At 44.7% G+C, this 27,117-nt stretch overlaps 1 protein-coding gene across 2 annotated transcripts in view; it reads right to left on the bottom strand.

The window, feature by feature from the left end:
• EPS8 (EGFR pathway substrate 8, signaling adaptor) overlaps positions 1 to 27,117 on the bottom strand; it is a 174,118-nt gene that overhangs the window by 118,027 nt on the left and 28,974 nt on the right. The window lies entirely within an intron of this gene.

The following is a 27,117-nucleotide window of genomic DNA, read 5'->3' as shown; positions in this document are numbered from 1 at the left end:
TCCTGTCCATCGGCTAGATCTGGGTCGGGGTTCGATGTTTACTGCACGTATAGTCCTTGGCTAGTGCCATAGTTTGAGCAGGACCCCTGGACCCAAATCCGCCCGTCATAATGTTCTTGTAGGTTTCTAGGACCCTCTGGATCCTTCCTTTCCCCATTCTCCCATGCTTTTCTTGCCTAAAGTTGGGGAGGCCTGGTGGCACTCAGAGGAAGGATAGCAGGCTACCAAGAAGAGACTTGATACCCTATCAGCATATACAGGGGGAGGAGGTCCCCCTCAGTCACAGTCATAGGGGAGGGGAGTAAGGGGAAAGCGGGAGGGAGGGAGGAATGGGAGGACAGAATGGATGGGACAACTATTGAGATGTAATATGAATGAATTAATTTTAAAAAAGGGAAGAAAAGAATTTGTTCTGGTTTACTCCTTATAGGAGCTGAGTGGTTCCGCACAAAGTAATATTTAAAGTGGGATTTGGATACACGCCTAACCCTAAATGCAATGGATATTTTATTTTACACATTTTAATATTTCCCAGCACTCTTATCAACTATATGTTAAAAAAAAAAAGAGGTGCATGTATATATATCCCATGTTCAACTACACAGGTGTATTCAGTCCAAGGCCTTTAGACAAACATAGACACCAAGTTATTTAAATTACACACAAGTATTTTAAAATTTCATGATAATATAAAATTTTAAATTTTATGATAATATAAAATATTTTTAAGGGACAGGAGAAATGGCTCAGTTGATAAAACGCTTTCCATACAAGCATAAAGAACTGAATTCAGTCCCCAACACTGATGTAAAAGCTGGACACAGTGGCTCAGGCCAGCGGCCACCTCGGCGATAGGGCTGGAGAGAAGGACCCTGGAATCTGCTGGCCAGCCAGTCTCCCTGACTCCGTTAGCTCTAGGTTCAAGAATTCTGTGTCAAAACACAAGGTAGAGAGTCTTCAAGGAAGACACCTGTTACACTACAAACACGCATGCATATGTATGATACACATATATCATACATAGACACCCAAAACTATTCACCATCTTGATATTCTCACATTTCAAAAACCTTACTTTCATCTGCGCGGCTGGATATCTAGAAAATCGACCTGTTTGTGAATCTAAACTTCATATTAATAGGCTAAGCTGGAAAGTGAAGCATTGCTACACTTGGTGAAAATACTACAGACTCAGGCCCAGGAACGAAATACATTATAAACAATTTTATAACGTAAGGCTCTTCCCTCGTATAGCTCACAGCTCAGTAAGAAATACTGCCAAACACAGATATAAATATTTTTTTTTCTTGGTAACATAACAGAGTATCAGCAAGAGCCAGCACGAGATTTGGCCTCTCGATGACTTTAACAGCTACTGCTACTCACCATGTAGACATGTCAGTTCTAGGGCTGCAAAGCAACAGCATTGAGCAAGCTGGAGCATATGAAACAAGCCTCGGAGGCGCTCTCTCTCCTTACACAGCAACTGACTGACACTGAGCACGCACTATGTAGGTCCAGCCACACTTCCCGTGCATGACTTCAACCCCAACAGCCCTGGGCTGGAGGCTCCTCAAGTAGCCTGATGTGACAGAAGAGGAAACGAGGCAGGCAAACATCAAGTCACGCGTGCAAAGGAGCAATGGTCACTGCGGAACTAAACTCTGAAGGCAGGAAAGTCTGTCTTCAGAACTCAGGCTCCCGTGCTTGGTCCCAGGACTGGCTAAGGAGGTGACAGGGTCACTGTGTTCAGAAGCTGTATTTCTCAGAGCACATCAAGTTGGCTCGTAAGCTATTAATCCACATGATCTCATGGTCCGTCAAAGGCAACACTTTTCCATTGTTCCATCATTTATCAGTACGCACGTATACAGAATTTCACTCTGTGGCTCTATAGTGCATCTCATAATTACATCAACATTTCCCACATGGCTCCTTAAAAACTCAGAAATGAAGAAAGAATTGAGCACCTGTCCAATTTTTCTTTTTACTAAGCTGCACATTACTGAAACAAACGATAAGCAAGAATAAGGTTTTATATGAAAGTATGCCAGGTAAAATGAGAAAACTTTGCAACTACTATATCAAAATTTGCAGCTTCCCAATGCCTGAGTATTTAGGCAGAAAACCAGACAGGATCTAACAGAGAAAACAGCCTCACGAGGTGTTTCTCACTGGGGAAGGAGGCGTCCACTGCACAGCAGAACATAAGAGATGGAGGGAAAGAAGCAAGAAGAAAAGAAAGAAAAAGTCGAACAGAAACAACAACAAAAAAAATGGAAAGGAAAAAAAATCCAAATTTGGTTTGAATCTTAGATCTTTCTACCACCACACACACCACACCACACCAATTTACACAAGACAGAGGGACATGTTAAATTACTCAAGAGGAGACTAGAACCCCCTACTGTTAGGAAATCCCACAGGGCAAATGCAGATACCTCAGCAAGTGGACAGTGATAGTAATGGAGGGGTGAGAAAGGAAAGAGACTTTACAACTTACATGAATCAAAGAGCTTTCGCTAGCCTTTGAGTAGAAGTCAATGCCAAGATAAATCTGTGAAACCACTAACACATTGGACACTAACTGAATATCCAATAATATTTGGGCTATGATAATGAAATTATAGCCAAATCTTTTAGAAGCATTAATATTTGGGGGGATTAAAAAAACAATGTATTTACAAAAATAGGATTGAAATTGGCTTGATTTCATAAGGGAGGATATAAACAAAGTTACAGCTGAGCGTGGTGGCACATGGCTCTCACTTGGAAGGTGAGGGGACTGACTGTGAGTTAAAGCCTAACCTGAGCTGCCTGGCGAGGTCTTGAGTCAAACCCAAACAACAACAGCAACAACGACCCGGAGCAGGACAGAAGAAAGCAAGGTGTGCCAAGGATTAACAACCACTGAATGATTACACTGGATTCATGTTATTTTACCATATGTACTTTATTATAAATATGTATAAGTCATTCTATGATATAGACTTTTAAAAAAAACAAGGAAATAAATGTTAAAAACCAGCACTTCGTGTGTTATAATAGAAACATTAAAATAATAATAATTTGCAATTTAAGCACATGATCCCAGAAGGTCAAATATTTGATTTACTAAATAATAACTGTAACCAATGCTAGAAGGCAGTTCTCACAGTAGCTCACTTGAAACATAGTATTTTGTTTGCTAGTAACTGCTAATATCGTTATTAGAAATAACAGTACCTCAAAACCAGCAACTTCCCTGCAAAGTAATGATTGTTTAAAACTATCAGAAAATTGGGCTGGAGAGATGGCTCAGTGGTTAAGAGCACCGCCTGCTCTTCTAAAGATCCTGAGTTCAATTCCCAGCAACCATATGGTGGCTCATAACCATCTGTAATGTGATATGGTGTCTTCTTCTGGCTTGCAGGAGTATATGCAAGCAGAGCACTGTATACATAATAATAAATAATTTTTTTAAACTATCAGAAAATTGCTAGGCTCTAAGAATTTGTTTCTGATGGTGGGTGGTTTTTTAAGGATTTGTTTTTATTGTTTCTTCATATGTATGCATGCATGTGTATCTATTGGGTGTAGGTCTGTGTATCTATGTGAGTACAGGTGCCCAATGAGGCCAGAAGCGGGTGCTAGATCTCCTAAAGCCAGAGTCACAGATGGTTGTGAGTACACAACTTGGGTTCTGGGAACCAAACTTGGCTCCTCTACAAGTACAGCAAGTGTTCCTAATCACTAAGTCATCCCCACACCTCTGTGAGTGCCATTTACTTCCAAAGTTTTTATTTACCTTTTATTGGCATAGAATACATTACTGAACGATACGGGATGAACTCAGTTGATAAGTGATGGCTTACATTCCCCAAGATTTCACAATGCATTTGTCATTTAAATGATCATAAATCCTCAGGTGATGAGGCGGAATTGGGCATGAAAAGTGAAAAGAATAAAGGTTTTGAGGTTGAGTTTGGTTTTATCACTTATCAGCTTTTTACTATCGCAAGCAAGTTCTGGATACTTCGCCTGCAAGTGCGGAAAACTTCCTTCCACTCAATGTGGTGAGGTAGCATTCAGGAACCAGCAACAGAATCCTTATCATTTGGTGTATGGTCATGCTTAAATATGGACCATTATATGCATGAAATATCTCACATATTTTAATCTTTTATATAAACTATATTATTTTCAGTGCCTAGTGTTAAGTACTTAATAGCAAACTTCCTAATTGTCAGCACCTAGTTATTTTTCTGATAGTTCACATTATTTTTTTATGCTAACTAAAATTAGACTCACTTCTAAAAATTCGAAGAATACTCCCCGTGGTTGTTAATGAACATCAAGAAACACATTTGAAGCCTTTTTGCATATTGCAGCCTGGGGTAGATTTTATGTAACCAACAAGATTTTGTCGGTACTTTTTTTCTGATCTAAATTGTAGTCTACGCATAAATGTCACTGGAAAAAAATTAAAGACAGACTTCTGTGATGGCTGCTTTGGCTGTCATGTTGACACACCTGGGAAGAGGGAACTTCAGCTGAGGAACTGTCTCTCCATCAGATCAGCCCTTGGGGGTGCCTCGGGGGCATTTCCTTCATTGCTAATTGTTGCGATAGGGCTCAGCTATATAAGTTATATAAGGAAAGTTATTTGAGCAGAAGAGAAAGGGGCAAGGACACACACTCACACCCACACACACAGACACACCCACACAGACACACATACACACACACACACAGACACACACACACACCCACACAGACACACACAAAGACACACACACAAACACACAGAGACATACACAGACACACACACAGATACACATACAGACACACAGAGAGACACAGAGACACACACACACACACATACACACACACACACACACACACACACACACACACACACACACACACACACGAGAGCACTCACCAGCAAGCAAGCAGCTCTCCTCTGTGGTTCCAACCTCTGTTCCTGCCTACCTTCCTGCCCTCACTTCCGGCCTGCCTTCTTGCCCTCACTTGCTGCCTGCCTTCCTGCCCTCACTTCCTTCAGTGATGGACTATAATCGCACATCAAAGCCAAATAAAGCCTTTCTTCCCCAAGTTGCTTTTGGTCCATGTCTTATATCACAGCCACAGAAAAGCAAACTAGAATGCCTTCCTCTAGTAGGTACCCTAAAGTCGCCGTTTCAGAACACGTAAAGCACCTAGACTAGAACATAACAAATAGCTCATTGTCCTTGGTGGTCAGCCTCCTGTCACTCGAAACTCCCCGCCTTCAGAAAGAGAGCATCAACAAAGACCAGCCCAGGCCATGTGACTCCTGGGGCATTTCTATCATGTTATAGGAGCATTTGTTTGCAGATCTGTCTCATAGGCAGATATAAGTGCCAAAAGGAGGCAGCAAGACACAGGCATGTTTCTTGTGATCACAGGCCCTGCAGATCACCTGGTAACAGGAGGTGCTTAATAAATGCTTGACGAATCCACATATGAGTACACACCACTCCCAGGACCTGTGGGTCAAAACTGCCATTGGTTGAGTATGGTCTGATTGCGTCTCCCGGATGCTGACAAACAGAAGGTTTGCAGGCTCATCTATAAGAATTTAATGGAAGGTAATGAGGTGGGGGGGGGGGAGATTGCTGTTCTCAGAAGAGATCCATGCTGGTCTCACAAGGGACCTGCCTCTTCTCATGAAATGGGCAAGCATGACTGCTAAGTCTCTCTGCCTCCCTGTCCTGTCATGCGATCGCTGTCACAAGTGCTTCCATCATTGTAACACGGTTTGTCATAAGTCCCTCAGCAGGGGCTAAACCAAAGGACTGCCCACCATGGAGTTTCAGCCTCTAGAACTATAAACTAGATAAGCTTCTTTCTTTAGAAAGCATTCAGCCCCAAGTAACTTATTATAGCATCAGAAAAATAGGGTCATAATACAAAATCGCGAGGTGCTGCACAGTTAAATACTGTGCGTGGAAACCTACCAACCCTGGGTAAGAACCTCAGATCTTCACCTGGCTTTCCCCACTGCCCCTCAGTGCACAAAGGCCACGTTTTCTTCAGCTCATTCCTATCCATCACTGTATCTCTTTAGTCAACGCTTCCTAGCCCTAGATAAGAGCCCATACGCAGTAACTTATGCTTGGTTTCCCTCTTTAAAATATTTTAGTTAATTCATACATACATATAATGTATGTGATTTGATTATTTTCACTCCCAGCTCCCCCTCCAACTCCCCCAAGACCTACCCTATCCCCTCCCAACTTTATGCATTGTTTTTTAATACCCACCAAGTCTAACGCAGATAGCCCCTATCATGGGTGTAGCCCGCTCACTGGCACACAATACGCACTCCAGGGGCCACACCCTTAGGGAAAAAAAGGACTCCCCTTCCCAGAAAAGTCATCAGCTGTCCTCAGCTGGGGTGGAGGTTCATGAGCTCCTCCCATTCACTCCACTCTATAATGTTGCCTGGCTTTATGGAGCGCAGTCCTATGTGGGCAGTTACAGTCGAACAGCCAGTTCTTTACACATTTGACACACCGGGTACTACAGCAAGCACATGATACATGTTGAATCACATTACCTCCACAGCCACCCAGTCACCTGGGAGTACACAGTGCTCTCATGCTATAGTGGTGAGCTGAGGTGTAAGAGGGTTTTACAACCTGTTCAAGGTCTCAGAGTCATTGGACGGGGTGTGTGTGACAGCGGAGTTCACCCTGGGTCTCAGAGTCTCCTGAACAGGGCAGTGTTGGTTTTGGGTGTGAGATTCCCTGCATTAAGGGATACCTAGAAGCTGGGGGGGGGGGGGGGAGCACTGTTTCCGGGTGTGCCACTGAGCACATGTGCTCATCTGCTGAGCAGAGTCCGTCTTCTCTGACTGTGGGCAGTCACCATCCAATCAACTGCGGGTGTAAATGGAAGACTGCGGTAGCAGAAGAGCAAATTCCCAAGGTCTCTTCCAGACCCAGGATGCCCGTCTTCTCTTGCCTTTGCATGTCAGCGCTCCACGTCATCTGGCCTTTGGACTGAGACTTAGGTTTTTCCTGCCAGGCTCTGAGGAGTGGGTCCTTAGTCTGAGCATCACACCCCTGGCTTCCCTGGTGCTGAGGCTCCGGAACTCAGATTGTCCTTGGTTCTCTAATATGAAGACAGCCCGCGCTGAGCTGTCACAGTCTCCAGCCTTGTGAGACAGATCCCGCCTCATCTGCCTGTATCTCCATGGCTCGATCGGCTCCTTCGCTCTCGACACTCCTGACCAGAACACGAGTAAACAAAGCTTGTCACGAAAGCCTCTATGGGTCCCTTGAGGTCACTAACTGTTTTAATGAGCTTTTAAAAGGCAACGTTAGCGTCCTTATGGGAGCTATCACTGCCCCGTCTCTGTTCTCTGACATGCTGGGAACACTAGTGAGCAGAAATTATTCTCGGGTAGCAGCTTAAGTCGATGATGGAAATCACATTCAAAGGAAGAAACCCTGTGAACTAAAGGCTAGAAAAACTCAAATTAGTAGATGTACCACCTCACCGAATAAAGGTCCAATATTGATGAAAACCTATGAAAGTCTTATAGATCATAGGGCTAGAGAGGTGGCTCGGCAGTTAAGAGCACTTGCTGCTCTTCTAGAAGACCTGAGTTTGGTTCACAACATCCATACCAGGGTCTTATAACAGCCTATGACTCCATGGGATCACACGCCCTCTTCTGGCCCCTGTGGATGCCTGCACTCATGTGCACATACGTGCACAAAGATACATAATTAAAAATAAAAGTAAATCTTGAAGCAAAACAAAAAAAAAATCTGTAGACCGTGTGTAAGCTCACACACTAAGTTAACTATATAGAAAGCAAGTTCTGAGGTACAAAGCTGCCCCAGGACCTAATCACTTACTAGAACTCCAGCTGAGGCCAGAAGACACGGCATGAGGTCAGGAGTGAGCCAGTCTTTCCCAGGTTCCATCTCGCCTCTGTCAATCACTGCCTGACTTTAGGAAGCCCACCTAACGACAGTCCATCATGAAGCCGCCAGGTACATAAAATAGAGGGGTCATCCCACAGGCAGGAGGACAGAGAGAAGTGCAGAAACACAGCATGTTGTCTCCAGCCAACTGGAGCCTACCCATATCAGAGAAAAAAGGAAACATTTTAAAAATGTAATCAGAGGCCTCTATAATTCAAAAGGAACTGCAGACAAGAAAGTTAATAGTGGAGAGAGGCTCTCAGGCTCAGATGGAGCAGCAGAGCTGCAATCTCTCCCTCCACAGGTGACCTCTCCCAGGGAGGGAGAGTTGGGAAGACTGTCTGGCAGCTGTGTGGCCTGCACAGGGAGGCACCAGCCCAGCCTGCACTCAGGGACACAGGCAGGGGCTTCATCGCGTCGGCGTTTACCTGACACTTTTAATAATTACCTTTGAATTTGTACAACAATGGCCACAGCTTCAGCTCGTGTGCAGCCCCCACCTCTAGCCTCCACCAAGGCTGCATCAGGGTTCTGTCTGGGGTGCAGGGAGAAGAGTCCGGTGGGTGGTGTCGCAGTCCTTTTGTTTGGTGTCGGTTACTTTTCTCGTTGCTGTGACAAAAGCGGTGTCCTAAAGAGTGGTTTCTTTTGTCTCACGGTTTGAGACTATTGTCCCTCATGGTAGGAAGGCATGGGAGCAGAAGGATGAAGGGGCTGGCCGTGCCACATATGACACCAGGAACCAGGGTGAGAGCTGGTGCTCAACTCGCTTTCTCATCCTCCCCTTTTATTGTCTAAGACTCCAGTGCTCAGCGCAGTGCCGCACACATACATGCAGAGGACGAGTCTTCCATCCTATGGAATTAAATCAATGGAACACTCTCAAGGACACACCTGCACATGTACCTCCTAGGTGACTCTCTAAACACAGCCAAGCTAACAATGAAATAAAATGTCACAGTGGGTGACTCAGGGGGGTTCTCTAGCACCCCCAATTCAATTCCCCAGGAAATCCTGGCACTGTTGTTTGAAGGTGGACCACCAGCAAGTTGGGTTGTCAGTGAACAGAAGAGAATGATTTTCCTACCCTGGGCCCTATGCATTATTATTATTATTTTTTTTTTTTTTTTTGCTTCCAGCCCTGCCAATCCTGTAGATAGCTGAATCCATTCCTCTGTGATGACAACAGGAGAGAGGTGCTTGCTTAGCATCTACAGACTTTCAAGGCAAAGTCCATGGGAAACTAGCAGCTGCTCTAGACTGAGACCAACCAAACCCCTTCTAGTACATTGTGGCATAGAGATAATCAACATTAAGACTTAGTGAAGAGGCTGGTCACGGTGGTGCACGCCTTTAATCCCAGCATTTGGGGAGGCAGAGGCAGGTGGGTGGCTGTGAGTTCGAGGCCAGCCTGGTCTACAAAGTGAGTCCAGAACAGCCAAGGCTAACACAGAGAGACGCAGGCTTGAAGAAAAAAAAAAAAGAGTGAACACGGACAAGGAAGGTGTCGCCTGCATGGAGCTGATCAGGTACAGAAACATCACTTGTAAAACAAAAAGACCTGGTTCCTCCCTGTAAGATAACCCTGACACCTTCTGATTTTTCCTCATTCCAGGGGCCCTTAAAGTAATTAACTGAAGGTTAACATGCCATCAACAGGATAGTGCATGAAGCTGGCCTGTGGAGTGACAGAGGCTAGCACTGGAGCACTTGCTGACCCCGGCTACTGGAAGGAGGTCCCTCCTTCCTCCTCTTCAGTGCAGGGTTCTTAAACGCCAGGCAATTTAAAAGTACTTTATATACTTAACAATTTGATGTCTTACAAACGCACAGTGTAAATACTACTACTATTCTATTTCGAACTGAGAAAAACTAAAAAATGGAGACTTTGGTATCTTGCAAATTTCACATATCTATTCAGTGGGGGCTTCAAACTTTGGCAGAAAACTTCAAAAGTAAGAAAAACTGGAAGCCATGGTATCGGAAGATCACTCACACTGGGTAACAATGGACACTGTTAGCACACATTGTTTCATGGATTAGTTAAGGCTGGGAGATGCCTTAATAGTTAAAGTACCTGCTGCACAAGCATAAGGACCTGAGTTTGGATCCCAGCACCTACATGGAACCTGGCCTGATCCTCAGTCCTGGGTAGGCAGAGACAGGAGGGCCCCTAGCACTCTCTGGCCAGCCAGTCTAGCAGAAAAATGGCCACTCCCAGGTTCAGTCAGAGGCCCTGTGTTAAAAAAAATTAAGGTGCAAAGTAATAGAGGAGGTCACATAATGCTCACCCCTGGCTTCCATGCATTAGTGGATGAACAGTAAACACACACACACACACACACACACACACACACACACACACACACACACGATCTTTCTTTTGTGGACTAAATTAAAAACTGAGCATTCACTGTTTAAGTAGTACATACAGAGGAGAATGCTACCTGCCTCAAAGAGCTGACTTTAAATACACACTTTGAAAACACCTAGCTGCTCAGCACCGGCTGAGTTAATCATTCAATGCACTCCAGTCCTTGCCTGAGAACAGACCAGAAGAAGGACGCTCATCCATGCAAATATGCAGACACGCCCTACCACACGGCCATAAAACATCAATACTGACCATCTCTCTCCAACGTGGAACCTCAAGCCTGGAAACCCCCATCTTCACACCAAGACTGACTTATACAGAGAACAGAGAACCAAACAGCACACACTTGCAGAGTTAGATGCTCTGGGTCCCTCTGAGCTTGGAACTGTGTGACTAGGAACCCTCTAAGGAAGATCCTTTAACGCCTCCCAAACAAGGCTGCCTAACAGTCACTGCTAACAAAACACAGGGCTCTAGTTACCAGCCTTCAAAGCCTCACACACGCACAAGATGGTAACAGTGCCATTATGCCAGTTTTAGATTTTTCATGGACCATATGGAAACGGCTCAGGGTCCCCAGCCTTGAAGAGAAGCATCAACAGCTGTTGCTGGGTGTGGTGCTGTCCATCTACAAGCCCAGCAGCAAGGAGGCAAAGGCCTGAATTGCTGTGGGCTTGAGGTCAGTCTTGACTACACAGAGAGTTCAAGGCCAGCCTAGGATACAAGAGACTAAAAAGCAAAATAAAGTAAAACACATCTTGCGTGGGGGTGGAGGGGAAAAAAGAAGGAAGAAAAGGATAGAAAGTGGGGAAGAGATAGAAAGAAGCATAAGAGGAAGAGTCATCAGTGAGGGAGGGGAGAAAGGAAGGATGGAGGGAGGAATGCAATTTTAAAACAACAAATGATGGATAGCTATGACAAATGCACTGCCCAAACGAAACTGCCTAGCACTGCTAAACGACAACCAATGTGCTCATGTTATATAATCTCACAAAGCCACTGTAGCGATGACTGATGAAACTACAAATCTCACTGATATTTTTATTGGTGAAAAAAATGTACATCGTACAATTATTATACAGTCAGGCCAGCAAAGGTCTTTCGGAGATGAACCAGTCTATACCAGTTCCTTAACTGGGTATCACATTTGGTCACACATGTAATAACTTTTGTTGGTAGTGGGTTTTGTTTGTTTATTTTTCATGAGGCAGCAGTCACAGTGAGACTTTGTAGAATTAAACTGTCTCTGGTGGCCCTGTGTAGTGATTTTCCCCTCACAGCATGCTGTCCCATTAGAGCATCCTTGGGATCTGCAAAGCCTAGATCAGCATTGGGAAATCTGCCTCATACCACTACAAAGGGACATAGGGAGACCCTGCCTCAAAACAATAATAATAATTAAAAAAAAAACCCAAGACTAGCAATGATTGCATAATGAAATTAGCACCCAGCTTTCTAGAGGCACCCTATTCTGAGGCAAAACAAGTATCTCCCCTATATGAAAGTTAGTTCTAATTGTCAACTTAAGCCAACCTAGGATGGCCTGGACAGAGAGTCTCAATTGGTTGTTGGATAGAATCGCGATCTTTTCTTAGTTGAGCTGAGGTGAGAACAAGCCAACTGTGGGTGGTGCCATTCGCTGGTACCTGAGTCCCAAACTGTTTAGCAGTTAACAAAACCCGCCTGAGTTACTAACGCTTGCACTTGGTTCTCTCCGCTGTTCCCTTTGGATGGGATGTGACTGGTTACAACACTCCTTGCAAGGAAGACTTGTATTCCTAAGGCTGGGACTCCCTGGAGCAATGGAATATAACCTAAAACTGTAAGTCAAATCAACTATCAACTGTTTTCTCCCTCAAGTTGATTTTTGTTGAGATATTGGTATCATAGCAACAGAGTTATGAAACTAGGGCACTCTGGAGCCCATGGTCCATGAAATACGGCTTCTCAGACTCACTTGAGACTGGCCTGGGGGCCACAGCCATCTAACTGTGAGAGCTCCCAATGAAGGCAGTCCTTCTGACAGGGGACTCGGTGAGAAACAACCTCCCCATACTGCCTCCTCTTAACGCAAAAATCCTCAAGCAGTGGGTTAGCAAGGGCTGTTTTCTTCACCACGGCCTGCGTTGCTTAGTCAATTCATATGGAGTAAGTGTTCAGAAAGAAAGAATGTAACTTCTCAGGTCAGATTGGCAGAGATCACCTCCACAATGATGCCTGGTCGGGTAACCTTCTAATATGGTAGCTTTTTCTTCCTAGAGATCCTGAACATGTCTGCTGCTATTGGCTCGAAAGCATCTCTGTTCCAATGTAGGGCCTTGGCTAATGAAGTGATTTTATTTGGTTCTTAGAACAGTCCAATTCGCTAACACTGAACTGAAGTGGGTAGTGAACACAGTTGGTGTTGGTGTGGTCGTGTGAAAGTACTTACTCTTAGTACAGGAACAGGCTGGCTCTCTGCTCATTTGTAAGCACAAAACACATTATTTTATGAATAGCCAGATAATTTGAATAGTACCAATTTTGAAATGTTGTAGGTTAAGTTATCTCTGTGAGGGACCCGGCTGAGAACCCCCTCTACATGAACAGCAATGCGTTAGTTAAGAGAGTGGCTCCATATGAACCAGCAGCGGCCACCAGGCTAATGGATGCTCTCCTCAGCCTTCACGACTGGGAGGAGGAGGCCGGCTTCCCATTGATGGGTGGTAAATACAGAGACCTGTGGCTGCACAGGCTGCTAAGAATGAGTGGTAGGGGAGTGCTAAGTCCTAAGCTGTGCTAAATGAAGATGGCTCCCATGGGCTCTTTTATTAGAATGACTGGTCCCCAGTGGGTGGAACTGTTTGGGAAGGGTTAGAAGGCAAGGCTTTGCTGAGGAGACATAGTCTTATTGGACGAGGTGAGACCTTATTGGAAGAAGTGGAGCCCTGTTGGAGAAGATGTAGCCTTGTCGCAGGAGGCATGGCCTTGCTGGAGGAGGCATGGCTTTGTTGGGGGGAGGTGTGTCACTGGGGGGGTGGGGTGGGGTTGGAAGTCTCAACAGATCAGCACCTTTCCCAGGGTCTCTCTGTCTCTCTTCCTCACGGCTGTGTCTCAGAATATGAGCACTCGGCTCCCACTTGAGCATCATGCCTGCTTGCTCGCTGCCCTGTTCCCTGATGTGATGGTCATGAAGACAAACCTCCTGAAACTGTAAATCCCAAATTAAACACTTCCTATTAGAAGTTGCCTAGGTTGTGGTGTTTTATCACATCAATAGAAAAGTAACTAAGACAAAGATATTCGTATACCATCCCTGCTAAGGCTCAGAGAACACTACAAAAGTGGGGGAGGAGGGTAGAAAACGCAAATGGGCCAAAAGGTATGAAGACGGGTTGCCAAAAGCCATGTTCTGGACAAGCCGCTGCAATCACAAACCCGCTGACACTACTGATAGGTTGAAGGAGAGGGAGTCACTGCCTTCGGTTCAGTACCCACCGGTGACCCGACAGACTCCAGTGGGCAGCTGACCCAACAGACTCCAGAGGGCAGCCCTCAACCCAGGGGTCACACAGATGGCCCTGGCTAAACGAAATGGTCATAAAACAAACAAACAAAATATTCGAGTGAGAAAGGACAACAGGGTTGGGAGGGAGAAATGGGCATAAGTGGAGAGAGTGATCACAATGTAGAACACATGAGTGGAATTGTCGAGGCGCTAAATTAATTTAAAGAAAAAGTTCAAGGGATGCGGAGAGCCCCACCAATATTTTCTCTTCCCCAAGAATCAGTAGATTTACAATAAAAAAGAATCAATGGGACAGAGAAGGCGTCCTAGAGGCCTGGTTTTCACACTGGGCAGGACAAATGTTCGTGCTTAAGGAAAGACTATAGCACTTCACACGCACGCAGGATGGCCCCAAACTTACTGTTAGGAAGCTTGTAGCATGGCTAATGTATGGGCCCATTGCCTCCCAGCCTGGGAGACCTTAAGGATCACATGCGGGTCACTGTAACAAGCCCACAGTGGGGCAGTGGTGCAAAAAAAAGTCTTGAAAACTGTCAAATGCCACCCACACAAATAGAAAATTAGATATTATGTAAGCTGTAGTCAAAAGTCTAATGTTCACCAATTCTAAGAAATTCCTCTATTATCAAACTAATCTACCCAGTGGGGAAACTGGAGAAGCTTCGAGTTGAAAGGGAAGAATTATCTTCCATCACACCCATTTTCCATACATCTTGCTTTGTTTTGTTTTAAGTAAGATGCACAAAAAGCTATACAATTATTCCAGCCAGCCAAAGTGTCTGACAATTTGCACAGAGCTCTCATGGGGAGAAAAAAAAAACCCACGGCTCCCTTGGTATTTTTGATAATGAAACTGAACATCCTAGGTGAGGAACAAGCAAACAAGCAAGTTCTTGATATATCTGTATTTAATAAAAAGAAAAGCAGCTATCCCAGTTGGTTTAGAACCCCAGATACATGGTTCTACTCTGCAACATGTTTTATGGCGGGTAAAGACACAACACACAACATACTCCATTTCTTTTAAACTTCCTCCTTCAGAAAGTATAAATACCCAGTGTCTGGAAGGAGAAAAAAAAAATCTGACTTCCTAGGTTTCATGACAGAATGCTGACGCTGACACCTACTATCAAAAACATAAAGATGTCTTCTTCTGTAACACGGAACATCAGTGCTGCACATGCGCGTTAATGTTCTGTCAAGTTCCTGATGAAAGCAAGTGTGAAGGAATTCTAACCTATACCAGAAAGAGAACATCAAATCCATGCTCAATCTCCATAGCACTGCTCTTTCAGAAGAGATGAGCTGCGAGTCTCGCATTACTTAAAGAACGTATGGATTGCATGCCTGATTTGGAGTATATCTGAGGCTGCTGCTGAAAAGCAACGTGAGAAATAAGCGCTCACAACAGCATCATTTGAGCCAGTGAGATGGCTCAGGAGGCAAGGTGTGTGCCGTGACAGCATATACGGATCCGAGTCCTCATCTCTGGCGTCCACGTAAGGGGTGGTGCCCACCCGTAATCCCAGGGCTGAAAGCACAGACACGAGGCTCGCAGGGGCTCACAGCCAGCCAGTCCAGCCAAGTGCTAGCCACCAGGTTCAATGAGTGCTTCCATCTCAGAAGATGAGGTGGCAGGCCATCGAAGAAGAAATCCTACATTGACGTCACTCATGCACAGCCACACACCTTCACCCCTATACACACATTGGGGACTGCTTGGGAAAGTTGTAGAAACTTCCGGGGACAGAGCTTCACCGGAGGAAGCGCGTAGGTCTTGATGTCTTATTTTTCAGCTCTACTTCCTGCCCGCTCTCTGCTTCCCGATCATACATGCAATGTGACCAGACACTTCCACCTCCTGTTGCCACCTCAACCCCCACTCCCATGACGGACTGCATCCTCTTAAACCATATGAAAAGCACAAACCCTTCCCCATGTAAGTTATTTCTCTTTGTATATTCTGGTCAAAGCAATGAAAAAAATAAGAAGTCAATCCACCTGCCATCACCGCTCCTGATGGTGACGCAGAGCAGAAAGTACACCTGCAGCCTTACCTCTGAAATGCTGAGTCCGACACTTACCGGAGCTCAATATGCAGTTACATGTGCGTTAAATGAATGAATAATGAATCGTGTAACTGGACTAGTGTCTAAATTCAGTCCTAAATAGAAAACCACCTCCTTAAAAGAAAGCACATCTTTCACTTCTCTATCTTCTCGTGGCTTCCTGGAGCTGGACTGTGCTCACAGCAGGGACTCGGTGAATGTTTGATGATGCCAATAATGATAACCTCGAGGAGACAAAGTAATCTGACCAAGACAGCGCACAGCACGCTGTTTATCATCAACATGAACACAAACGTCTTAAGTGGTCATCGTTACCCCTGGAGACTGCAAACCATACGGTCTCCTTTATTGCTTGTGCAAAATCAAGCAGACCGTGCTGCTCCTCTAGGAAACAGAAATCTCCTACCATTGGGTATTTGCATCTCAGAAGCTTCAAGACTCCTGTCTCCCCCCACCCCCACCCCGCATAGGTCCAAGGTTTCAGATCATAATCGCACTCTGATTCTTCCTGCTGGGGACACCTGCCTGCAACCTGCTGGGTGCTTGGATGGAGATGGGAGGACAGCAAAGAGCCATGGCTGACAGTGATCTCCCACCCTGTAGGGCGCCCACCTGCCACTCAAGTGTTCAGTGTGTGCTTGCCACGGCGCTGACCTGATGCCAACTCCAGTTTTAGCTCATATCTGGCAGAAGCATTGTTCCTGGTTAGAAAGCCTGGCTTTACACTCTGCTCTCATGGCAAACATATATGCATACACACTACACACACACACACACACACACACACACACACACACACACACACACACCAATCTCTGTTTTCATATGAAACAATTCCCATTTTAGTCTGGTAGGATGTGACTCCCTAAGAATTCTGAATAGCCAATAAATATAAGCCTGTCACATATGTCCATCAAGATAAACTCTCCCTTGACTTGATCGTGGGATGTGTTGTAAGTACCTTTGACTTCCCTGTAATATTGACATTTGAAAAGTAAACATTCTTATGGTCTAAAACAGACCCTATAATCCCATTATTTGGCAGGTGGAGGTAGCCAGATCAGAAGTTCAAGGCCAGCCTTGATTATATAGCCGCCAGCCTGGGCTACCTAAGACCCTATTTCAAATTAATGAATTGATAATAAGTGAGTATAAATAAGTCAATGGGACCAGGTTACAGTACAGAGGTTTATGTACACACAGAGGTGAATCTGCAACCTAGAAAGCCTCCCTGAGTTCTGCATTCAGGAAGCCCTAACAGCAATTAACCTCTTAACAGCAACACTGGATCCTGTGGCTGTTTCATCACTTGTACTTACAGAGCAGGATACTTAAAACCACAACTTCTAGTCAAGTGGTATTGAGTAGGCGCAAACTTCCAGCATTGGTGTGTCAACATGCTGCTTATCCACTTAAGCAAATTTTAGAGGTATATTTCAGAGTCATAGCCACCAATTTAGATCCTGGACTTTAAGGAGTGCCTTATGTTAAAAAAAAAAAAAAAGAACCTATATTTTTAAGTATCAAGGTTACTTTTCTTTCTGAATCCTTCAGCTTAAATTAGTGCTCACACCAAGAACAGAATTCTGGTTACACCAGACAGGAGGAGGAGAAAAGATCCAGAGGTCACAGTTAATCCTCAAACAACCAGGAGAGATCCTGACCTCAGCATTCAAGACCCCACATGCCAGCCTCGGCACTGCCAATATGTCCTCATTCACTCCACCGAATGTATGTGGAGCTACAGCAATGAACATGTTGTCTGTCAACCATCCCAGGCCTGAAAAGCTCACAGCAACACCCGTCTGGTCAGACCCATTAGCACAAGATGCCCCCCCATTCTCACACAGCAAATATTCACCTGGATTGGCTAACTTCAGACACTAGCCACAGAGCCATAATCCACAGACACATCTCATGGATGAAAATATATGCTGCGTTTGTCACTTTTCTTACTGCTGTGAAACAAATACACCTCACAGGAAGCAACTTAGGATGGGAAGGTTTTTATTTCAGCTTACAGTTTAATGGGACCGTCCGTCACTGCCAGACATCAAGGCAGCAAGAGCAGGAGGGGTCTGGTCACCTTGTACTCATAGTCAGGAGGCAAAGAGAGAAGAATGCTGGTGCTCAGCTTGATTATTTCCTTTTTATTCAGTCTAGGGCCCCATCTTACATTCTGAGATGTCTTCCCTGTTCGGTGAAACTTTCTGAAAACACCTCCATAGACATAGCACAGGGCTTTCCATGGGGGATTCTAAATCCCGTCGAGTTGACAGTGAAGATTAACCTCACACATAAGCCAATCTCTCTTGCGCTTTGTCCATGTTCTTTCCCTCTCCCCTCCTCAGTGTTAGTCAATAAAATTCGACTTCAGTAATAGCTCCGATAACATGGAGATGCTAACCAGATGGCTGTTGAGAGAATCTGAGACTCAAGCAGAGCTTAGAAGTGCCAGGTGCAGCAGGGGGCAGGGGGAAGCAAAGCTTAGGAAATCAAAAGGAACTGAGGGAGCCTGGTCAGGTTTTGAAAGCCAAAGACCATAGAGTCAGTAGAGGGACTAAGTGACCGCCTGGGTCTACAGTGCAGTTCAGATTCCATCAAATAAACAAGACAGAGACCCAGTAACTAGATCAAGACACAAGGCTAATAGCCAACCAGCCCCAGGCCCTGTAGTTGTCCATTCAGAAGCTCCTGGGGTATGGTTCTGTAGTTACTAGCACTGGCTACTCTTGCAGAGGACACAGATTTGATTCCCAGCACCCACATGGCAGCTCGCAACTGTCTATAGCTCCAGGCCTGAGAGGTTAAGTGCCTTCTTCTGTGTTCTTCAGATGCTACATGCATGGGTTACACGGAAAAACACAACAGGCAAAACAGCCATACACATAATATTAAAAAAAAAAAAAATAGAAGCTCCTAATGGGGCACTTAAAGTTCCCCCGCAGGCCCAGTGGGCCTCCATAACTTATTCTGAGCTTTGAATATGAGCTAAGTACTCCCAATAGTGAGAGAAAGGCAACTGGGGGTCCTGGCCAGGAACATTTCTAAGGTTTCAGATTATCTAAGAGAAAGCCCTGCATCCCAGCTGTTGGGTGTGATTCCCCACTCACGGTCAGGAGCTGAAGGGCATGGTATGAGAAGATTGATGACCCCAGCCGTTGTTATTTTAGCAGTGGTGATGACCCCAGCCATTTTATTATCTTAGCAGTGGTGACAGTAACATGACAACAATAACATGAGCAAAGTTAATTAGTTAATTATAACCACTTATCAAAACCATACTATTTGCCTCTCTCTCCCATTTTTTGTTTGTTTGTTTCTGTTTTTGTTTTGTTTTGTTTGGCACCTCATGGCTTTAAATACTTTAGAATCCAGATCTCCTTTCCTCATGATAAGTCCCTATGGGGAAAGGAAGGCAGGAGCCAAGCAAGGCTTTTCGAGGGACACCAGACACAGTCCCTATGTCATCCGTGCTGCATTAGCATACACCATCATTTATCGACAGCACTGAGCCTTAGAGAATTGCTGCTCAGGCCGGAACTGGAGCCTGAGGAAAATCAGAACACATCTACAAGACGCAAATCCAGACCAAGACCCCAGCCTGGGCCACCAGTGGACGCTAACGTGTCATCTCCAACATGCCTATGTACGTTTAGCTTTGTTTTGAAACAGTCAGGGGCCTGAAAACATTGTCAAGAAAGCTGTTGTGCTTTCCCCCCCCCCCATATTACTTTGCAATTTACTTTAAAATGGCAATAAGTAAATAAGCACAGTGCAGTTGTAAAAATGTTACTTATATCAAGTCACAGAAATCCTAGCTACCATTGGGACTCAGGTCCACCTGAAGGAACACTGTGGAACCCTGTGGAACCCTGTGGAATAACACTGGCTCTCTTTGGGGCATTTCTACTTGTTCTACATGGTGGTTTTTCAATGAGACTAGAAATCAAATTATACCGGCTATAGATACGGTTAGTGCAATTCAGACAGAGCACAGCTAATCTATGTTCAATGATAACACAATCCAAGCACAAAACTCCAAGAATTACGAGGTGCAGGGGACCCACTGACACTGGTGGGAGGACTTTGTGTGTTCCGGTCTCATGGCTGTCAGGAAATAGCTCCACAGTAACAGGTCCTGAGACGGCTGGATTCATGCAGGCTCAGTCAGGGTGTGCCTAACCACTCCAGTGCCTGCACACAGTACACAAAGCACAACACTGGTTCAGTCTAATTGAGATCTGCCCTGCTCCTCCCACGATCACTCAGGAAGCTCTTTCATCCTGCCGAATTGCTGGTAAATGGGTCCCACTTAATTTTACCAAGGGACTCTAAGTTTTTATAATCCAAATAAACCTGTATCAGTGGTGCTACAGTTACAAATTAAACAAAGCTATGTAAATATTAAGTAACAGTAAGGGCAATTTCTGATTCCACAAGCTCACTCCAACAAGGGAAGAGACAGCTGGGTATTTTCTCCTAGACCCAGGAAGGCTGAAGAAAGTCCAGGGCTGATGGTCCACCCACTAAGTTGCCATCTGGCCTGGGACCAAACAGAACAACAGGACTTGGCAAGGGAGCTGCTACGCTGAGCATCCAAGTGGGCATCTGCTTTATCCCATTGGATATGCTTTGAGGGCACAGTTTCACACCAGTCTTCGGCTGTGTGAGTTCTCTCTGTGTGCCAAGGGTGGATAGGAGGAAGATTCTGTCACACTCGGTGCTGGTCTGACCTCAATTAAGACACTTGTCCCATTTGGGGAAAAGGAATTTCAATAACATCCTCTGTAAATTCCCAAACCCAAAGAGGAGGCAGATCAAGGGCAGGCTGGAGCTGATGGGCCCCTGAACATGGTAGCAGAGGGAAGAGCAAGAACAGGAATCCTGAACCTTCCCACCCCACAGCATCTTAATCCAGAAAGGGGCTCAAGCTGGATGTGTCACATAATAACAGTCCCCGTCTGTGTGGTAGCCAATTGAGGAGCATCTGGATCCGCTCAGTAGTCAATGAGGAATTAGAAATAGGCACTCATCTTTAGATGCCAGGAAACAACAGCGATGGTATTTGTCACCGCTAATAAGGACAGTCAAATAACTCTTCCACACTGGTAATTATACTTCTTTCCCTGAACACCTACTCCATGTCTCCCAAACAAAACAACTACAAGATTTAGCTGGAAAAGAACTGGTGAAATGGCTCAGTAGGTTAAAGTGCTTGCTGAACAAGCCTGATGACCTGAGTTCAAGTCCCCAGGATTCATATAAAGATGTAAGAAGAGAACCAACTCCATATAGTTGTCCTCTGACCTCTACATGCATACCATAATATCTGTACATACACAACACACACACATACACACACAGAGAGAGAGAGAGAGAGAGAGAGAGAGAGAGAGAGAGAGAAAGAGATGCCAGATAGATAATAGATGGATAGATAGATGATAGACACATAGATAGATGATAGATAGATAGATAGATAGATAGATAGATAGATAGATAGATAGATGATAGATAGATGGCTGAAGATATGACTCAGCCATTAAAAGCACTTTCTTCTCTTCCAGAGGACCCAGGTTCAGTTCCCAGCATCCACGAGGGAATTCACAACCACCTCTAACTCTAGTTTCAGGGGCTCTTATACCCTCTCCTAGTCGCCACAAGCATACATATATATGCAGTCAAACACTCACATACATAAAGTAAAAATACATATTTTTAAATGAAAGAAGTTATCCAGGCATGGTATAACTATCTCATATGCCTATAATTTCAACACTTGGAAGGGGGATACAGGAGGATCAGGAATTCAAAGCCATTATCAGCTATACAATAAGTTAGAGACCAGACTGGGCTATAAAAGAATTGTTTTAAAATAAATAAAGAAGGGGGGGAGGAGAAAGAAGGAGGGAAGGAAGGAGGGAGGGAGAGAGGGAGTGAGGAAAGGAAGGAGGGAGCGGGAGGGAAGGAAGGAGGGTGAAAGGGAGGAAGGGAAGGAGGGAAGGAAGGAAAGAAAATATAAGTTAAGCAAACCGCAGCAGTATTAGCTATTTCCTTTGTCAAGTGCTGGAATCAGAGCTTCAAGCTGGCTAGTGCAAGCACCAAGGGAATGTTGCCCCTCTGACACAACACATAAGCCCTTGGGGCAGCACTTCCCTTCCGTCACCACTGGCTCGCTACCAAACCACCACGCCTGCCTGATGCAAACACACCTAAAGCCATGTGGAGTCAGTCCGGCTTATCCTCGTGGCTAGAGCTGCCAGGGGAAACGCTGCAGCCCAATTACCACTATGAGGGGGGTATGTACAAGAGGTGTGTGCAAGGGAGCCTGTCACGGGAGACACTCAGGATTCTCTGAGACTTCCAGCCGACCCCTTGTCTTCAAGGTTTTAGGAAATCAATCTTCCTCCTTGACATTTAAAGTTGGCTCTCTCAAAACCACCTGAACAGCAATGCTATCTCTTCTCTTGAACTCTCTGCTCAAAATGTGCTTAAACTGGTCTCTCCTATGTACGCAAATCCACAGTTCATTCCAGATGTAATAACCGTGGTCTCCACTCCACTCCTTTGCTGTTGTTGAAGTCCAGTCTTCTCCCATGATGCCTCCTGCCCTCCTCTCATTCCACTGTGTCACTCCATTTCTCAAATGCAGCCAGCACTCCCTACCCATCGCTTCCAACCCCACAGATCCAAAGGACACTGAAAGGAACATCGTTCCAAACAAATCCCGACTAATTCTTCTTCTCTGTATTCCTTAAACAAGGCCATCTATCAGCTACTTACACAGCACTTATACCGCTAGGTATTATAAGCATTTGGAGATTATCTAAAGGATACAGCAGGGCGTGTGCCGGTTACAGCACAAACACCCCCAACATTTTATAGAATGGCCCTAACCCTCATGGACTTCGGTGTCTCCGGGGAAAGACAAATTGAACCAGCCTCAGTGGACACTGAGAGATGAATTGCAGGCCAACAGTACCCACTGCCGTGTACCTCGCCCTCCCAGAGCTGAGAAATGTCCCTTCTAATTGTCCTCTTGCCAGGGCTCACTGAGAACCCCTTCTCAGGTCAACAGCAGTCTCGTTATCCCAGCCTCCTCTGCTCTGGTGCTTCTCTGACCACATTTCTCCAGACAGACAGACAGCACTCTTTAGCAGGTGCAGCTCACTGGTTTGTTCTTATGAAATCATTAACTGATCCATCCATTAACTCTCTCTTCTGAGATTTTTCCCTGTGATAAAAGTCTTTGAAGAAATATTACTAAATATTCAATCAAGAACAGCTATCAGAAAAACCACATAACTCATAAGAGATTTAAAAATCCTGAGCCTGGAAACACTGTCAAAGGGTTCCACCCAAGAGAAACAAGAAATGTGCATTGGAATTTTCCTTCCTTCTTATTTGTCTTAAATTATATATTACCCCGAGAACTTTATAAATAGACTTTGGGATTTTAAAAAGTCTAAGTGAATCTGCCAGTATGAAATCCAAATTAAACAAAGTGGTGCCATATCCCCTTTATCAGAGAAATAAGGAGATCTGTGGTTCTTATCGGCAGACAAAATTCAAACGTCCTCCTTAATGGTGCATTTTACTCAATCAAATAATAGGACTTGTAAATCAGAGTCCGACTGGGCTGGAGAGATAGATGGCTCTGAGCGTTAAGGACTTAACTCCAGGTCAGGAGTGGGATTCACCTTAACAGAAGGTGTAAGGGCTAGAGAGGCAGGTCAGTGGGTAAGAACACTCCTGCTCTGGCAAGGGAACTGAGTTTGGTTTCCAGAACCCACATTGGGCAGCTCACTTCTACCTGTAACTCCAGCTCCAGGGGGCCTGACTCCCCCTGCTGGCCTCCATGGGTGGTACACACACATGTGGGGTACACTCACAAGTACAAGCACACGTATAAGGATAAAAATAGATTAGTTAGCCTATACCAAGTGGACAATCCTGAAACTGATTCTTAACTGATTCTTAACGGACTCAGTAAGTTGCATTTATATATTTATGCGCATATGAACATAAAAAGGAGCTATGAATATGGGAAGGGCTCAAGAGAGGGAGAAGGTATGTATTTATATTATATAATTTGGATGAGAAAGGTTACCTTATAAAAGATTTAATAAAACATTTTTAAAATAAAAATAAAATTTTAAAATAAGGTGGCTAGTAATAAAGGGAGGTATACATTGCCAGTGTCTAGCATACGTACCAGTGTGTTCACACTTATACACAAGTACACACACATGGGATTTATATGGTATAGAATTAAATGTTAACAAGTAGCTGTTGAATATTGTCCTGTTCAAAGCTAAAATTCCCTTTATTTTACTTCTCAGTTGCAGAGAAGAACAGTTTTTCCTGGTGATGGGAAAATCTGCTGCCATTGCCTTAACCAAGCAAGCCCTCGTCACTAGTAATAGTCACCCTGGTGCTTACTGACTTATGACTTATATTGAACTTTTGCCAAGTTTGGCTTAGCTTGTGCATTATGTATTTACTGCAGAGTCAACAACTCCCCACTTCTTACAAGTCTGGAAGTGTGGTTATTTACTAGCTCTCTGCTCATGGGGACACAGACAGCCCTCACCTGGTACAGCCTGTCTGCTCCATTGTAGGTTGGACCTCAACTGCAAGAAGTGAAATGCTGGGAGATGGAATCAGCATCCTCACCTACCTTCCCATAGCCTTGGCATCCCACAGTGCAGCTCTAGGGAAGAAAAGGTCTGTCTTTACTCTTCTTTTCTTTTTTCTTTTTTTCCATTATTTTTTGTATTCACTTTACAGCCTGATTGCAGCCCCCTCCCCTCCTCTCCTTCCAGCCCCATCCTCACACCTCCCTCTCCCGCACTCTCCCCTCACCTTATCCTCAGAGAAGGGGAGGTTCCCCCATGGGTACCAACCAACCTGGCATATCAAGCTAAAGCAGGACAAAGCACATCCTCTCCCACTGAGGCCCAGCAAAGGGAAAGGGACCCTAAAGCAGGAAACAGAGACAGCATCCACTCCAATTTTTAGGGGACCCACATGAGGAACAAGCTGCCTATGTGCAGGAGGCCTAGGTCCAGCCCATGCATGCTCTTTGGCTGGTGGTTCAGTCTCTGTGAGCCCCATGGGCCCAGGTTATTTTACTCTGTAGGTCTTTATGTGGTGTCCTTGGCCCCTCAGGTTCCCTCAATCCTTCCCCCCAACTCTTCCACAACTCCCTGAGCCCCACTCATCCAGCACCTGATGGAAACAGATACAACCAAATGAAATGGTCTGTCTTAAATCCCAGTGGATGGTGTCCTCCTCAACCAGCTGTCACAAGTCCTTGTCTGAATCCAGGGTGAGTGGCAAGTCTTCTCTCCTCATATGGACAAAGTGACAGTCACACTTTATAGAATGGCTGTGGCTGGGCTAACTGCATTAGTGTACTTCTCTTTGGACAGAAAAATCTGCCACAATCTAAATTGAATTCATGATGAAACAAGGCCAGCCTGTAATGCAGAACATTCAACAAGACGATTGGACTGACCTCTTCAAGACACTGAGTTCATGAAAGACAGAAGGAATGTTCTAGATCTGTCCAACAGGACTTTCCGTGATAATGGAAACAGATTATATTGTACAGCCCTACTGGTAGCCATTAGCCATACATGGCCAGTGATCACTCAAAATATGGCTGGTGTGACTGACGAGCACAATTGTCAAATGTCTCTTTAAATGGTCCCAAATGGCTAGTAGGTACCAATCTGGACAGCACTAATAGAGACTAACGGGGTTCTGACCTGAAGAGACCATACACAAATGCTAATGCTTTTGCCCTGGATGGAGAGATGCTAGCACAAACAAACAAAAATGGGTGCTCTTCATATGACTGAGGAAATTCCAAAACAGCTGGTATAGTTAACATCTGTATTGAATCTATATATTAAAATTTTTGAGCAGGAAAAGTTATCTAGTGGTTATATCAGGTAAGGCCCTTGTTCTTAGGAAATGTACAGTGAAGAAATGCCTAGGAGTCTGCAGTGTACTACCAAATGCCAAAGCTGGGAGCAGGACACATGTATCTATAGAGACACACATATATTGGGGAGGGGAGCAAATACAAATGTAGTACAATCGTTGAGGTTGTTGTTGTTGTTGCTGGGTTTCCTTTTGTCTTGTCTGAGACTGGTTCTTGCTATGCAGCCCTAGATGCCTTGAACCCTAGAACTCACTATGTGGCCCAACACAGCCTCAAACTCATAGCAGTTCTCCTGACTCCACCTCCTAAGTACAGGCATAAGCCACCACACCTGGCCAGATACGAGTTGCCATACAAAACTGTACTGTTCAGCTTCTTCAGATATTAAAGAAATTAAGATGCAGAGAGCTACTCTCTTTTCTATGCTATGCCTATAAGACTTCTATATAAAACATATTGTCAAAATTAGCTTTTTCTTTAATGCTTTATGACTCAGTATTGCATACCCCTTAGGTTTTCTTTCAGATTCTGTAAGAACCAACATAGAACTATTACATACTGAAAATGCCCCCCCCCAATAAATGTATTTTAACTGGTTGATTTTTAAGGCAACATCTGCTATGCTAGTTTAAGTGGCAAGTGGTATTACTGCCTGGCCACTAAACTTACATTGGGTCTGGGAGGCGGCAATCACCTACATTTACATAATTCTGACCAGAGTCAAGAGAATCTGATTTTATGGAGTAAAAAAATGAATCTGAATAACAGCCTACTGCATTTAATATTTACCTACTAAGAAGAATACCGTCATGTACAAAGGAAATTTTATATATGAGAAATGGTTCTTAGGGCTCCTGGAAACATCACTGCCTCTTCGTTGTAAAGTGATGGTTTGGGCTGCAGGTTTAGCTCGGTGTCCTGTGTGAGTTAGGACCCTGGGCTGGAAGACCAACACTGCAAGGAAGGAAAAAAGCACTTAAAAATATTGCTAGACATCTTTTGTTGTTGTTGTTGTTATTGGCTTAGGCTGTGTTTTAAAATAGAGGGGATTTATTTTGATTTGGGGCTTGGTTTTCCTAAGAAGATAGGTCACGGTCACATTTGGATAGCAAACAGCATGAGTCTGTATGTGGAGCCACCTGGGTTCAAACACTAAGCCTTCCGAGTTGATTTCCTAAGGCCAAAGAACACCCTAGGTACATCTCCAATCTAAACAGAGGCTCTGGCCTGAGCAGAAAAGGCAGAAACTGACTTTT

Source organism: Acomys minous, assembly GCF_964271855.1.
Source record: "Acomys minous genome assembly, chromosome: 17".
Lineage (NCBI taxonomy): Eukaryota > Metazoa > Chordata > Mammalia > Rodentia > Muridae > Acomys > Acomys minous.
This window is presented reverse-complemented; position numbering and strand designations above follow the sequence as displayed.